This window comes from Tupaia chinensis, unplaced genomic scaffold (genome assembly GCF_000334495.1).
Source record: "Tupaia chinensis unplaced genomic scaffold, TupChi_1.0 Scaffold000232_3, whole genome shotgun sequence".
NCBI classification, from domain to species: Eukaryota; Metazoa; Chordata; class Mammalia; order Scandentia; family Tupaiidae; genus Tupaia; species Tupaia belangeri.
Genome location: NW_006159709.1, coordinates 710,422 through 726,797, shown reverse-complemented (window position 1 = coordinate 726,797; position 16,376 = coordinate 710,422).

The window sequence follows — 16,376 nt, the reverse complement described above, 5'->3', positions numbered from 1 at the left end:
GGGAAAAACCTCCTGTTAGCAGTTTTGGCACACATCTAAAAAACAAAAACACTACAATTCTGGCAACATTTCAACCCAGAAAACTTCCTACTGTTGTATGACATTAAATAAAATAGAGAGGAGACCAGGAATGTTAAAGTCACAAAACAGTGATATGTCACCATAATCTTCTGGCAATTTCCCCAACATTATCCTAGTGTGGGATTTATTTTTCCTAGTTTAGGTATAGTATTCATCTTTTGAAATATATTTTGAGGTTATTACATTTATTCTATTGTAACAGACAAGACAGAGAGCTGAGGGAGTAGTGGCAGAGAAAGACAAAGAGAGAAGATAAAAATACGTATAAACTTGCTGCATTTTTTTAATTCCCTTAAACAAATGAAGTGTTTGCTTTGAGTTGGAAAATCATCTGCAATAATTATCATAATTAGGAATTTATAAAAAGCTATGATACTATGATCAGAAATCTTGCTGAGTAAGTAAGTACTTATTTGTAAGTAATTGTTTTTCCACTTCTGCAAGCTATAAAGTAAGAATATACTGAAAACAAAAGAAAACAGAGCAACCCAGTCTGATTTCTCTCAATGTGAACTGTTGGTATAAGTTTGAAGTTCACAGCAACTCAATATCCATAAATGTCAAAAATACCTTCTAAAAGGGGTGGAGGAGGATAACACTGCTATTTTTCTTACCTGCTAACAAATGTATCCAATGTTTTCTTAACTCAAAATAGAAACAGAGTTTCAGTAAAAGTGCTAGTTGTAAAATTTTTTAGCAATTTTCAGGGTTTTTAAAAAATCCAGTAAAGTTGATAAAGAGAAATTGAGAATTTAAAAAATTATATATACACCCTTCAGCTTTTCATCTACCTCTAAAAAGAAATATCCCTTTTGCTAAAAAGCAGAAACTTCTTTATCTTTATATTTCAAAAATATAACCTCATTAAATTATAAAATCAAAGTTAATTTTTCAAAACAGTTATAACAAAATACATTCATAGTTTAGATTCTTAAAACAGAGAAAACAAAACTAGATTCTATTAGCTATATTTCTAGACCAACTCTTCTATTTAGCAAAGATATTAAAGCCTTTTTCCAAACAGCTAAATTGAAGTATCTCTGAGTTAAAAAGCAAACAGCTCCCCACTCCTATTTTTATCTAACCTGAAAGTTCTTTGATGTATAAGAAATCAAGTTAATTATTTTAAAACCAATTTCGAACCTCAGTTAATGCAAATACTTAACGGTACAGTGTCTTTTTTATGGGATTTCCTTTGCTTTTTCTTGGGGCTAGAATGTTAGGGAGGGTTACAAGGTGGCCTCGGTGACCAATAACTGCTGCCCTTCAGTGCTTCGATTTCTAAAACTGCCCTTCCGTTGTAAAGAGTGGTGCTCACCACCGCTGAGAGGCCAAGCCCACAAACCGCCCAGGCCCAGAAGGGCACAGCAGGCAGGGCACGGAGCAAGAGGACTGTACCGACAGCGGAGTGTGGCAGAGTAAGTCCAACACCCCTGCCGCTGGCACCCTAAAATCATGTGACTCCCTCATCTGCTAAAATGAAGGGGAGTCTTACAGGCACTCGAATGCTCAAGGGACCAAGGAGGAAACCGTGACTACATAAACACTGCACCTACTGCATTTCTCTACACTCAGGCACCAGTTGGCAACGACTCGTAGATGCCATTTCTCTCCCTCGTAGGTAGAAGCAAATTGTCCAGCCTCTGACCTGTTTACAGGAGGCTGCCTGTTCACTAGGCAACCTCCATTCTGCAGACGTGGGAACACCTCTTCGCAGGGGACTAAGGACTAGACCAGAACCCACTTCCTGCAGCTGTGCTATTAAGCTGTTCTCAAGGGAAAGCCACCTCCTTTAGAGATGTTGGAATATTTCCCCCCTTATTCTGTGTTTCCATATTTGACATCTGTGCAAATATACACATACTAAAAGGTGTAAAACAGAAAAGATAAAAAAAAAAATTATAGTGTAACTGCATTTGCTCTCCACACCCACTTGCATGGTTATTTTTATCTAGTTTTTAGGTTAGCTACTTGGGGGTGGTGATATTACCCACCTGGATATTACAATGTTTACTGATACTCCTGTAGCATTTGAGTATTTCTCTATTTAATAACACCTGAAATTGTGCATAGACTACTTTTGAACTCCATGATTAATTTACTTCATGGCGTGAAATCTGTTTGCATTTTGAGGGCCTCAGAATGATTTAAAAATGCTCACAAATCTATAAACTCTCTGAGTTTACTTGTAGCAGGAATATATCATTACATATAATTTTAAAAATATATAGTAGCTGTTACTGATTTTTTAAAAATTATTTTTAAGTGTCACTAAACTCAGTGTCTCTTTGTCATATGTGCATGTAAATATATATATATACACACACACACATATATAGGTATATAAGATAAAATATATATTTCATAAATATTTAAATATATAAAATGTATAGAGAACATAACATGTATTTTGTAAATATAGACTATAACATTTCTTTGTAAATATATAAAATATATAATATTTCTGAAAGTGGTGTAGTGAAAGCCAATCACCTGGCTGATCAAAGATAGACAGATCAATATTTTCCCTGAGATTTGATGTGGGCACACTAGAAGAAAGGGGCCATTTGTCTTTGAGAAATCACAAACTATAGCCAATACATAGACTGGTTTCCAGGGGCATCTTTTCCTAGCTTCACAGAAAGAGCCCACCTGACAATGATGCCAATTCAGAGAGCAGATGAGCAAAGTAAAAGAGAGAAAGAAAGGCTTAGCCTAATGATGCCATGTAAGCATCTGACTAGACTCCACTAGACAAAGTCATGGGTACTTTAAGTTGATTTTCTGTTAACAAGTCTTACCTGCTAGTACGAGTAAACATTTTTATTACTGAAAATATCTCATAATACAAAAAGTGTTGGCCACTGCACTACAGCATTTTCACAGTTAAGTACTTCTTTCTTTCTAAACTTTTCCTCCTCCTTGGTTGCCATAATGCCACATTTTCCCAGGTCTCCCCTTAATCTGTGACCATTCCTTCTTTGTCTCTCCAGTTGTCCTTCAAATATGGACACATCATGTTCTTAGCTATCTTTCTTCTCTACATATTTTCTCATCAAATCTCACATCCATCTTATCCTTCCAGTAGACATAATAAATTGGTGCTCAACACCAATTATTCTACCTTCCTTCCCAAAAGCACACCTGTACTTACAGACAGAAAAGGTAAAACTACAGCTCCCAGACCACCTTGCTACAAGAGTTCTGAATACAGATTAGGTTCCACCAATCTGATGTGCTCTAGTGAGATATTTGGAAGACAGAAATGAAGCAGAAGCTATTTTCCTATTGGTTTGGTTATTACTGTGGAAATTGTGGGTATTTGGTAGCAGTATCCTTGTGCAGAGCAACCTATGCTAAGGTGTCTAGAGAGCTGTGCTGTAGCAGCCATGGTGGTGGCAGGCTCCTGTTTCCAGAATGGCACTCACACTATGCATTCATGAACCCCAAAAGTTCAGAGGCAGCCTGCTGGCCCTCTTGTTCTGAGAGTAATTTAAGTCCACCTCCCCGATGCTCTCAATGCTTTGCAAATTTTCCTGTAACAAGCTAGGAGTATTTGCAACTCCATTTCTCCAGAATTTCCCCCATCATTCATTGATAACAGGATAAAATTAGAAATAAACTATAATCCATAAGGCCATGCATTATGGAGCCCCTACTTCCCAGGTCACCTCAGCTCCTGGCAGTTTCTTCTACACTCTCACACATCAAGCCAGTGCTCCCTTGAGCCTCTGTCATTGGCACAACATCCTTTATTTCCTGGGCCTCCCTCACCCTCATGATAAATGTCTGTGCAACCTTTACAGACACATCCAGAAAGACCAGGTATCTGTATGCATGATGGGAATTCATGTTGAACACTTTTAGAATAATCATCTTCATGTATTATAATTTTTGTTTTGATGCTTGTCTTTCCATTGTAATGAAACTTCATTGAGAGCATGAGAAGTACATTTTTGTTGTCTCCTCCGAGCCTATCACTGTATATAATATTTAACTAAATAGAACAAGAAATCAATCTTCCTTCAATTTATTAGTGCAGAGGTTTAACTTCAACTCTTTTTAGTTCTATCTCCTCAGTAAGTTGATAAGATCAGAAATAAAATGCCGCTGCCTTGAGAAGACAGTACATACACATGAAAACTATTAGTATCTGGGACCAGCAGTTACTGTAATAGGTATGTCGCTGAACACCCATGTAGCCAACTGCAGTTCGAGTCCCGGACCCAGTGGCTTAAACTCACGCCAGGCGTGTGTGCGTGCGTGCCCAAGATCCCAAGAGGAGAATGGAGGAGAAGGGATTGCAGCTTGGCCATCCCCCCTGGGGGGTTATTTCTCATTTTCTATCTCTCTGTCTCTCTCTGTCTTTCTGGCGAGCACATGCGCCCTATAGCAGAAATCTCTCCAAAAAATAAATAAATAAGAAAGAAAAGAAGGAAGAAAGAAAACTATTACTATAACTTCTGTTTTACAGAAAGACAGTACCCCAAAATTCACCTCAGCCTGACCCAGATAATAAGCACTTGAGTGCCCTGTGTACTCAAGGTTTCCAAGAGGATATCCCCTGGAAGTTTCCCCTGTGGGTCAGCCTGGTGAAGCATCTTGTTTTACCCCTGCTCATCCATCCAGTGCCCTAGTGTCATTTCTTGCAAAGCTTCAGGAAGGCTCGCCATTGGCCACAACTCTATATAAGTCATCTAAAGCCATGGAGTCGTCAACTGTGTCCTCAAATCCATGTGCCACCTCTGCCCCCAAACTCCTCAAATTCTTAGAAAGAACGTGAACTATTGGATTGTTGGAAAAGTCATGATGCACTTTTTGTTTATGCCAAAATGCATCATAAATTTTTAAATGACCCAATACTTTGATAATATTTTTTGTTACCCTTGATACTTCCTACTTTGTGTGCTTAGATAACTTACAGAATTCTTTTCTAAACCTAATTTAAATAGTGGTGTCCCATGTTTCTTATCTGGGAGTAAGATGGTGGACACAGGGAACTGCTAGTGAGCAATAACCAACCACCAAAATGGTGTTTACAGTCACCAGACACCATTCTAATAATACTATTCTTCTCAGTTCTTAAGGAATCGAAGCTTACTTGTTAGGGACAGTGCAAACCAGAAAGAATGAAAGTAATGTCAGCAGGATTGCTACATTATCATGATATATTACAGGCTAAGTACTTTAATCACAGTGCATGGTCCTCTGGTAACTAAAGAGAAGACAGCAGCTCTTATTGATCCTTATTATTTGCATAGAAGGGAGAAAATATAATAAGAGTGGGACTGAAAAGAGGACATTAAACCTTCAAAGTCTCTAAGGAAGAAAGAAAATCTCTAATAGGAAATCTCTTAGCCCTAGAGGTTCTCAGGGCCAATCAGTACTTAAATGTCCATCATCTGAAATGTGACAGCTGAACAAACCATCAACTGATGCGGACACCGTTACAATTTTAGAATCGATATCTCCACACCGTCCCTGCAACCCATGGCACTCTCAGCATGATCCTTTCTATGTCAGTATTGATTCAACTTTGGTACAAAAAATTTTTTGCTCCCAATTTTTAATCTGTTAGGTAGGCTAACTGAAATTCCTGGATCCTGACTGATGGAAGGAAAGCAATGTGACTCAGTCCTTTGCAGTGGTTTTGATGACTCATCTGGTGACCATGTCTGGAACTGGCAGAATTTAACATTAGCCCTTTTAATCTCAGGAAAATGCTGTTTAGGGACATCTGATTCCTGGAAGGTATACAATAAGGACACACAACGAAAAGAAAAACAAACAAGCAAACTAGAAAATCCCAGTAGACTGAACAGATAAAGAGCTTTAGAATAGAGGTTAAAGTTACTTGCAATGGGATATAAATTTCCCTATGAGTTAAAAATGCTGCCTATGAGAATATTTTCTTTCCTTCTACAAATTTTATAGCTTTCAAGAAATTAATTTGGTTATAGGTTTCTACCCTTCACACTAACTCCCAAGCAAATCGAAATTACAAAAGTTGGGACCAGCAGATGCTGTTGTGGTTGCAGGACTCCCAGGTAGTCAACCATGGTTCAAGTCTTGGACCCAGTGGCTTAAAACTTGTGCCAGGCATATGTGCATGTGTGCCCAAAATCCCAAGAGGAGAAATAAAGAAGAGACAAATTACCCCCAAAGAAGTAGGAGAGGGATATGCATATGTGTATGTAGATATATAAATATAGATATATATTTGGAAAATTAGAAAGTAATCACACATGCCTGCCTTTGAAAGAAAAAATAAAGTAACAAAAACTGTTCCTGAGAAAGACAAGATGATATATTTATTAGACAAAGACTTTAATCATATCAAACATGGTCAAGAAACTAAAGGAAGATATGGAGAGGGATCAGCAGTTGGTGTAATGGCTATGTCACTGGACTTCCATGTGGTCGACCATGGTTCTAATCCCAGACTCGGTGGCTTAAACTCACACTGAGTGTGTGTGTGTGTGTGTGTGTGTGTGTGTCCAAGATTCAAAGAAAATGGAGAAGAAGAGATTGGGGTGTGGCCATCCCCTCTGGGAGGTGATTTCTTGCTTTCTGTTTCTCTGTCTTTCTGGTGAGTGCACGTGCCCCATAGCAAAAACCTCTCCAAAAAAAGAAAAAGAAGAAAGAAAGAAAGAAAGGAAGGAAGAAAGAAAGGAAGGAAGAAAAAGAAAGGAAGAAAAAAGAAGATGTGGAGAAAGTCAAGAAAATGATATTATGGACAAAATGAAACTATCAATAAAGAGAGAAAAATCTAAAAAGAAATGAAAAATTAATTCTAGAACTGAAAAAGAACAATAAGTAAAATAAAAAATGACTAGAAAGATTCAAAGGCATATTTGAGCAGGTAGAATGAATCGAGAAACTTAAAGACAGAACCATGGAAATTATCAAGGCTAAGGGATAGAAAGAAAAAGACTGAACAAAAGTGAACAGATACAAAGGAACATGGGGGAGACCATTAAACACTTCAGCATATGCATTGTGGAATCCCAGAAGAAGAGTAAAAGAAACAGAGAGATTATTATATGAAATAAAGGCTGAAAACTTCTCAAATTTCATTGAAGACATGAAATATAAACACCCAAGAAGCTCTTTGAACTCCAAGTAAGATCAACATTAAGAAACCAACATAAGACACATTATAATCAAACTTTTTTTAAAAAAAAAAAGGTGTTTTACTTTAGAGTGTGTGTGATCACTGGAGAGGAAGCCAGATGGAGTGACAGTGAGAAATCACCCCCCAGGGGGATGGCCTTGCCTCAATCCTTTATCCTCTATTCTCCTCCCAGGATCTTGGGCATGCACACAAATTTGTCCAGTATGTTTCAAGACACCATGTCCGAGACTTGAACAGTAGTTGATGGGAGTCCAGTGACATAACCACTACACCATCTGCTGGTCCCTATAATTAAATTTTCAAAGTCAAATAGAGAGTCTTGAAAGCATCAGAAGAAAAGCAACTCATTCTACACAAGAGATCAAGGGATTCCTCATTAAGATTATAAACAGATTTCTCATAAACTATAGAGGCCAAGGGGCCAGCAGGTGGTGTGGTGGTTAAGACGCTAGGACCCCATGTAGCCGACCATGGTTAGAATCCTAAAACTGGTGGGCTTGAAAATCACACTGGTTGTATGTGCATTTGTAGCCAAAATCCCGAATGGAAGGTACTGTGGTGTGGCCATCCTTCCCAGAAGCTGATTTCTCACTTTCTGTTTCATTGTCTCTCTCTGGAAGCCCCACACACCATATGGCAAAAACCTACCAAAAATAAAGAAAAGGGACAAAGAAAGAAACTATAGTGGAACAATATACTTAATGTGATAGAAGACAAAAAGAAAAAAAAAATACTAACAAAAAATACAACAACAAAAATCTGTCATCCAAGAATCCTGTATCCAGTAAAACTGTCTCCAGAAGTGATGAGAAAATTAAGACATTCCCAGATAAACAAAAGCAGAAAGAGTTTGTGACCACTAGACTTGACCTGTATAAATGTTCACAGGAATCCTAGTTGAAATTGAAAGACACCAGACAATAATTCAAAGCCATATGAGGAAATAGCTATCAGTAGAGGTAACACATGGGTAATTATAAATGCTAGTACTGGTACAACAGTTTGTAACTCCATTTTTTAAAACTGTATATGATTTAAGAGACTGCTACATTTAAAAAAATGTATAAAAATTAATACAATTATAACTCCACGTTTTGTTTCTATAATGTATCATTTAAAAGACCAGTACATTTGGGATCAGCAGATGGCATAATGGATATGTCACTGGACTCCCATGTAGTTGACCACAGTTTGAGTTCAGGACACAACAGCTTAAACTCACTCCAGCATGCATGCCCAAGATCCCAAGAGGGGAAGAGACTGCGGCATGGCCATCCCCCCGCGTGTGTGTGTGTATGTGATTTCTCGCTTTCTATATCACTGTCTCTCTGGTGAGCGCATGCACCCTATAGCAAAAATCTCTTAAAAAAAGAAAAAGACCAATACATTTAAAAGAATTATTAGTTTATGTTTTTGGGTGCACAATGTATGATGTAATTTTGTGACATCAACCAGTGAAAGGAGTATAGATGGAGCTGTAACGGACCAGAGTTTTGAATATTATTGAAGTTAAGATGGTGTAAATTCAAATTAGAGTGTTATCATTAGGATGCTAAATGCAGTACTTATGCTAACCACAAAGAAAACAACTGTAGAATATATACAAAAAATGGTCAAAAATCACAGAAACAGAAAGTAGAATAGCAGTTGCCAGGTACTGGGCTCCAGGAGGAGTGGGAAGTTATTATTGAAAAGAATTTAAATGTTTCACTACAAAAAATTAATTAAACACAAAAAATACAGGAATACATAAAATGAGGGACACAAAACCTGTAAGATATCGAAAACAAATAGCAAAATGACAGAAGCAGTTACCTTCTTATCAGCAATTACTTTAAATGTAAATGGATTAAATACCTTTAGCAAGAGATTTTTAGAATGGATTTTTAAGAAAGAGGAGCCAATTACATGCTGCCTGTAACAGACTCACTTTAGATCCAAAGACAAAAATAGACAAAGTAAAAGGATGGAAAAATATACTACATGTAAATTATAACCAAAAGGGAGTAGGAGTGGCCATACTAATATAAGACAAAACACACTTTAAGTCAAAAAAAGGTTGCAAGAAATAAAGCAAGATTGAGTGCCATAAAAAATATTAGGTTGTCAGAAAAGTCATGATGCGTTTTTACATAGAAAAAGTACATCATGACTTTTCTGACAATCCACTATGAAGCAAAAATGACATTGACAGAAGAAATAAACAATTATGTAATAATAATGAAGACTTCAATACCTTATTCTTATTGATTAAAAATAAACAGAAATAAAGAAATGAAGGACTTAATACAATAAACCAATTAGATCTAATATGCATATATATAAGAGAACACTCAAGCCAGGAATAACTGTATTCACATTCTTCTCATTGCACATAGAACATTTTCCAGACTACATTGACACATTGGATCACAAATTCAGTCATGGTGTGTTATGTGCATACAAAAGAATATTATTCAGCCTTAAAAGGGGAGGAAATTCTGACATAGTCTAAGACATTAGCGAACATTGGGGATATAATAAGTGAAATAAACCAGTCACAGAATAGAAATATTATACAATTTTGCTATCCAGACAAACTTCAAGTAGTCAAAAACCACAGAGACTGAAAGTAGAATAGCAGTTGCCAGGTACTGGGGACAGGGAGGAGTGGAGAGTTATAGTTTAATGGATACAGTTTGTATTTCATAAAATGAAAAGAGTTCTGGAAATGAGTGGTGGCTATTATGACACAACATGGTGAATGCATTTAACACTGAACTGTACACTTTAAAATGGTTAAGATAGTACATTTTATATTTGTGACTGTTACCACAATAAGAAAAACAGTAAGAGAAAAAAAATATAAGACTAGCATCTTCTACCCTGAATGTATTAATGTGGTGATTGGGTTTTTAAATTACATATTAAAACAGAACAAAAAAGGCATGAAGCACAAAAGAAAATAATGATAAATAGGACATTAAAATTAAGAACTTCCATTCATCAAAGAAACGATTAATAAAAAAGAGCAGTCAGAGATGAGAAGAAGATATTAATAATTTGCTTTTTATATATTTATCAGAGTATATAAGGAACAAATTAATAACAAGATAATTAAAGGAAAATGGTTAAAAGATTCAGATAGTTTTGCATAAAACAAGTTCCAAAAGACCAATAAATATACAAAAAGGCACTGAACATCTGTACTCATCAAGGATATAAAAATTAAAACCACAATGAGATACTACCACATATTTACAATATTGACTAAATTGTAAAAACACAGACAATGTCACATATGGGCACAAATGCAGTGAAAGAAGGGTTCTCATACCTGAATGAAAATCACTACTACTATTTTAGAGAACTCTTTGGCAGCATTCAGTAAAGCTAAATAATATATAACTTACAGCCCAGTTACTCTAATTGCAGTTTTATCTACTAAAAAGGAATGAATAGATGTACCCATCAAAAGTCACACAGACACTCCTCCTAACAACTGAAAAATGAAAAAGGGACCAGCCAGTGACATGGTGGTTGAGGCGGATGGATCCCACATTGCCAACTGCACAGTTGGAGTCCCTGACCCAGCAGCTTGAAAAAACACATCAGGCACATACACACATGTTGATGCACGACCAAAATCCCAAGAAGAGATGGAGGAGCAGCACACATGTAGATGCATGACCAAAATCCCAAGAAGAGATGGAGGAGCAGAGATTGCATGTAGCCATCCCCTCAGAAGGGTGCTTTCTCACTTACCCTGTCTCTCTCTCTATGGTTAGCACACGCACCCCTAATGGATGTCTGACACAACTGTGAGGTCCACATTTCTGTCTAGATAAGTTGAACAACACAACAGTCTAAAATTGTTTAATTTCAGGGTTCTTTAGGGACAGCATGTGACAAACAGATGAGCAAAAGTAATTTATTTACATATTATTAAATCACCTTTTCTAAGCCTCAGAATCACACCAAGCTGAATTTATATGCTCCTTAAAAAGCAGGGAAAATAAAACTTACCTCATTCAGCCTCAGAAACTCTCTCCATGAACCATGTATACTGGTGAACTCTGGCTTGAGAAGTACTATGTTATTAAATTACTACTTAATTTTATAAACATATCCACCTCCTCCAAAACACCATCAAATAATTGTATTTTCCCTATATTTTCAAATTACCTAAGAAAAACCCATAAATGACATGGCATTCATAAGATAGCATATACAGCAGCCTTATTATTTCTAGCTAATCATTAAAGTACAATAAACATGACAAAAAGCATGTCTAGGCAAATACACACACTCACAAATATTATCCAATCTCTTTCCAAAGCTCTTGCATGCTGACCTTATCAACCCAATTAGATGGTTATCCATTTCCAAACCAAAGTTAAAGAAGTAAACATATCATTAAGAAAAATGGCCCAAGGTTAGCTTCCTGGAGAATTGTTCTTACAATAAGTGTATGATTTTTGTCAATTTGTTTTGCGAAGTGACAATTGCTACTGGAATAATCTGTTTTATGCTTCTTTCACTGACGTAATCGCCTAGCTATTGTTGAATACATTTTAGAACTAGAAGGGACCTTAGGAATAAATGTATTCATCTTTTTCATTGAAGAAGTAAGGAAGCTGAGAGCCACAGAGCTTTCATTACTTATCCCAAATCAGATATTTGGGGTAACCTATGTTTTCTTATACATTAATTTGAATTCAGTTTTTGAGCTATAATGTCTAAAGGGAAAAATACATATTTTACAAAGGGAATTTGAGTTTACAAATTATGAGGAACCTGCCATTTCTAGTCCATCTCCATTGAACACTGCCAAAGTCCTTGAGTTTATATTGTGATTCTACACCTCAAAACTAATGGGGGTCTAAACTAAAACAAGGGCCCTGGAAATCGTAAGAAAAGTACATTTTTTAAATACGAGTAATGGAGGAAGGCAACTTCTGAATTCCCTAGTTGAGAGGATACTGTGACAGTCTTTGATCTGTTGACCTAGATTCATTCCTCTTAATCATTCTCAGGAATTACTGAATTGACCATCCTGAAGCATAGGTTTTACCCTCTTATACAACCCTCATTGCCTGTCTTAATTAGGTTCTCTAAAAGCAAACATTGACACAAAGAGGCATGTCAAGGTCATTTATAAAAAAGATTTCCCTTATAAAAAAGACTCCCTGGGAAGAAACAAAGAGCAGGAAGTGGAAGAGGAAAAGGAAGGCAGCCAGGCAAGAGTGCTAGCGGAAGGCACCTCCACACAGGGTAACTTTGGCTCACTGGTGCAGCACACTCCAGAGAGCATAAATTGGTGCTGTCCCAAGTGTGGTTTACAGAACCTGATGGTCTGTGAACTGTATATTACTGGCCCAAGATAAGATAAGGTGCTTGCATCTAAGTTGTGAAGTCCATTTATTTCAGCTGACTTGTGTTCATAGAACCATTTGTTTGTGAAGGAAACAGTATGTACAATAGATTGCATTTGGGCACAAGGCTATCTTGTCCAGAATAGCAGGAAAAACCTACATATTGGCTAGTTTAAATAATATTCGGGGACCAGCAGTTAGTGTAATGGCTATGTCGCTGGATTCCCATGTAGTCGACCGCGGTCCAAGTCCCGGACCAGGCGGCACGCCAGGCATGTGTGCGTGCTGGGCCAAGATTCCAAGAGAATGGAGGAGAAGGGATTGCGGCGTGGCCATTCTCCCTGAGGGGGTGATTTCTCACTTTCTGTCTCTCTCTGTCTTTCTGGCAAGTGCACGCGCCCTATAGCAAAAAAATCTCTCCAAAAAAAAAAGAAAGAAAATAAATCAAAAATAATATTTGTGTACATCACTACTCAAAATTTTCCTGATCAGGGGAGAGGAAGCTGCATTTTATATATCTCATTGTCATCATTCAATACTTAAGGATTGTGCCCTGAGGGTGCGAAGTGAAAATTCCCAGATGTCCAGGCTTAGAGGAAGGAGTGGAGTACCTTGGGCAGCCTGTCCACAAGGATATACAGGGGTTCACTACTGGTTGGGAGAAATACACTTATGTATTGTACAAAAAGGTAAAGGACAGCGAGGTGGTAGGGTAAGAACCCTAACCAAACATCATTTATGAAATTGCCTGGAAAGTCCACTCATTCCTAGGCTGTTCTTCCTTGCTACCTATAGTCTTCATCTTTTTAGTTTCATTTATCATCACATCCTATCCCATTCCACTTCGCCCCACACTAGTGATTTCCCACTTTGTCTCCACATTGGAATCAGCTGGGGAACTTTAAAAACAGAATCTCCATGCATGGGTTGTACAACCAACTATATGAATTATATTGGTCTAGTAAGGCCTAGACAGTGGGATTTAAAAATTTTACCTCAGGTAATTCTATTATGCAGCCAAGATATTGAGAATCATTACTCTAAGCTTTTATACTAAACTACGTGCAATTTCATAAACTTGACGCTGCATGAATGTGTCTGCCATGCCATGACCACTGCAGAAATAATCTTCCCTATCTTTGCCTTTTAAAATCCTTTTAGAACTGACACTTAGAATGCCATTTATTTTTTTCAAGCTCAGTTCAACCATTTTCTCAATTAAAATGGTTAATAAACACATGAACAAAATGTTTACTATACCTAGCCCCTGACCATAGTATAGTAAAATAAGTCCTTTTATAAACTACTGGTAGATGTATATAGTGATACAAACCCTACAGAAAGCAATAAGGGAATACGAATGTTTTAGACTAGAACAACATTTTTCATACCCTACTACAAAGAAGTAATCCTCAATGCTAAAGAAAAGTGCTTTATATACAATGTCATGCATATACTTTTCCTAATATGCATTTTCCCATTAACTTTGTGATGTTTCCTGTGTACTGTGAGGCCATACACATACACACACACACACACACACACACACACACACACACAATCAGTTAGCAAATCTAAAAATACCAAACATTCTTAGGTGAGTGTTGCCTATTGTAGAGTTGCATATACAGTGTGTATTTTTTCCTTCTTCTTTATAGAATATTTTTTAAATTTATCCATATTTTTGCATTCATTAGTAGTTAGTTTCTTTTCATTGCAGAATCATATCTACATATAAATATAACATACTGTTTTTTGTCCAGGCTCCTGTTGAAAAACTGAGCTGTTTCCAGTTTGGCTATTATAAATTAGGCTGCTGTAAATATCCTTGTACAAGGTTTCCATAGACGTGTGTTATTTCCTGGGGATAAATACCTATGTGGTAGTCATCCTCCAAGATGGCACCTTTCTCCCTCCACACACATGCATATCATGTACTGAATAGGGCAGATATATGTAATCAGTACCTACTAAAAAAAATGATAGAGTATGAATTTTTAGGTTAGGTCATCAAAGCTGCTAGGAGGACACTCAAACAGCACTATGGCAAGATCCACGTGGAAAGGAACTGAGGTCTTTTGCCAAGTGCCATCCTCAAAATCTGCCTGTCCTATGAGTAAGCCAGCTTGGAAGCAGAGCCTCCAGCCCTGGTGAAGCCTTGAATTGACTATAGATCAGACCAACTTACTTTTTTTTTTTTTTGATTGTTTTATTTATTTCTCCCATGAAGAAAATACAGAGAGAACAAAGAGGCAACCCCAAAAGGGTCTTCATGCTGTGATCCACCCCCAGCCTCAGCCAGCCCTGGTCATAGGCACATGTGCATATGCACCCAGCATGCAGAGAGGATCCTGAGACATAAACCAGGGGCATTTCCATGTAGGTCCAGCTTTGTAGAGTATTGTATTACCACTATGCCAGCAGATGGCCCAAGACTTTTTTTTTTTAATTTTTTTCCTTTTATTAATTTATTTATTTTTAATTTTTTTTCATTTTCTTCCATACATTCAATCACATTATTTGTAGTTTTATCAACAGTACTAGGGAGAAATGTTCACCTGTTGAAAATACCCATTTCGTAAGCCAATTTACTTTTAACAGAAACCTCATGAGAGGCCCTAAAGCACACTGCTTAGGTAAACCCACTTCTGAATTCCTAATACATGTTTATCATTGTTTTAAATTATTAGGTTGCAGCAATTTGTTACACAGGTAATAATACAATTGAGGAATAGGATTCTAGCTCATAAGGTAAAGAGATGAATGATCAACTTTTTAAATAAAAGTTTTCCAAGTCAGTTGGGCTATGTATACTTCCCAGGTTACAGTTGCTCCCTATCTTTACCAATACTTGGAAGTATCAGTTTTTCTCATTTTAGCCACTCCAATTGGCATACCACGGTATCTCATTGGGATTTTAATTTACATCTCATGATGACTGATGCTGTTAATAGTTTCCTATGTTTATTGCATGCCCTAAAGTTTATGCATTTTTTATATGCCTTTCACAAGACTGTGAAAAAGTATCTACCAATGAGCTTGGCACTAATCAGAAATTAGTAAATGCTAGATGAGGCCAACTACTGTGGTGAAACAGTACAAAACACTCCACAATGCTGGAACCACATAAGAAGGTCATGTCCTGAGGCCTCTCTACCTGGTACATAAGCATGCACATGAATCTGCTGGCTGTGGCTGGAAGTGGATTGCTGTGAGATGATTCCCCCCACCTCTCTCAGGAGAAACAAATGAAAAAACTTTTTAAGAATAAATGCTTGGTGAACAAATTAATTTTACAAATAGAGGTAAATCTAAGCTCTTTAAAAGACAAGAATTGTACATTACAAAACATAATCTATAACTTACTTGTTGGGTGCTAAAAATGTATAGTTAGGGACCAGGAGGTGATGTAGTGGTTAAGGTGCTGGACTCCCACATGGTCAACTATCATTTAAGTCCTGGACCCAACAGCATGAAAATCATGCTGGGCACATGTGTATACATGCCCAAAATCCCAGGAGGAAAATGGAGAAGGGATTGCAGTGTGGCCATCCTCACTGAAGGGGGGATGTTCTCACTTTCCCTCTCACTGTCCCTATTCCGCACCACATAACCCTCCACCAAGCACGAGTGCACACGCCCTATGGCAAAAACTTTAAAAAACATGTATAGGGGCTGGAAGGTGGCATGGTGATTAAGGGTGCTGGACTCCCATACAACCAACCATGGTTCAAGTCCCAGACTTGGCGGCTAGCTTTCTCACTCCCTTCTGCTTGTTCTTGCTCTCTTGCTCTTTCCCCCTCTGG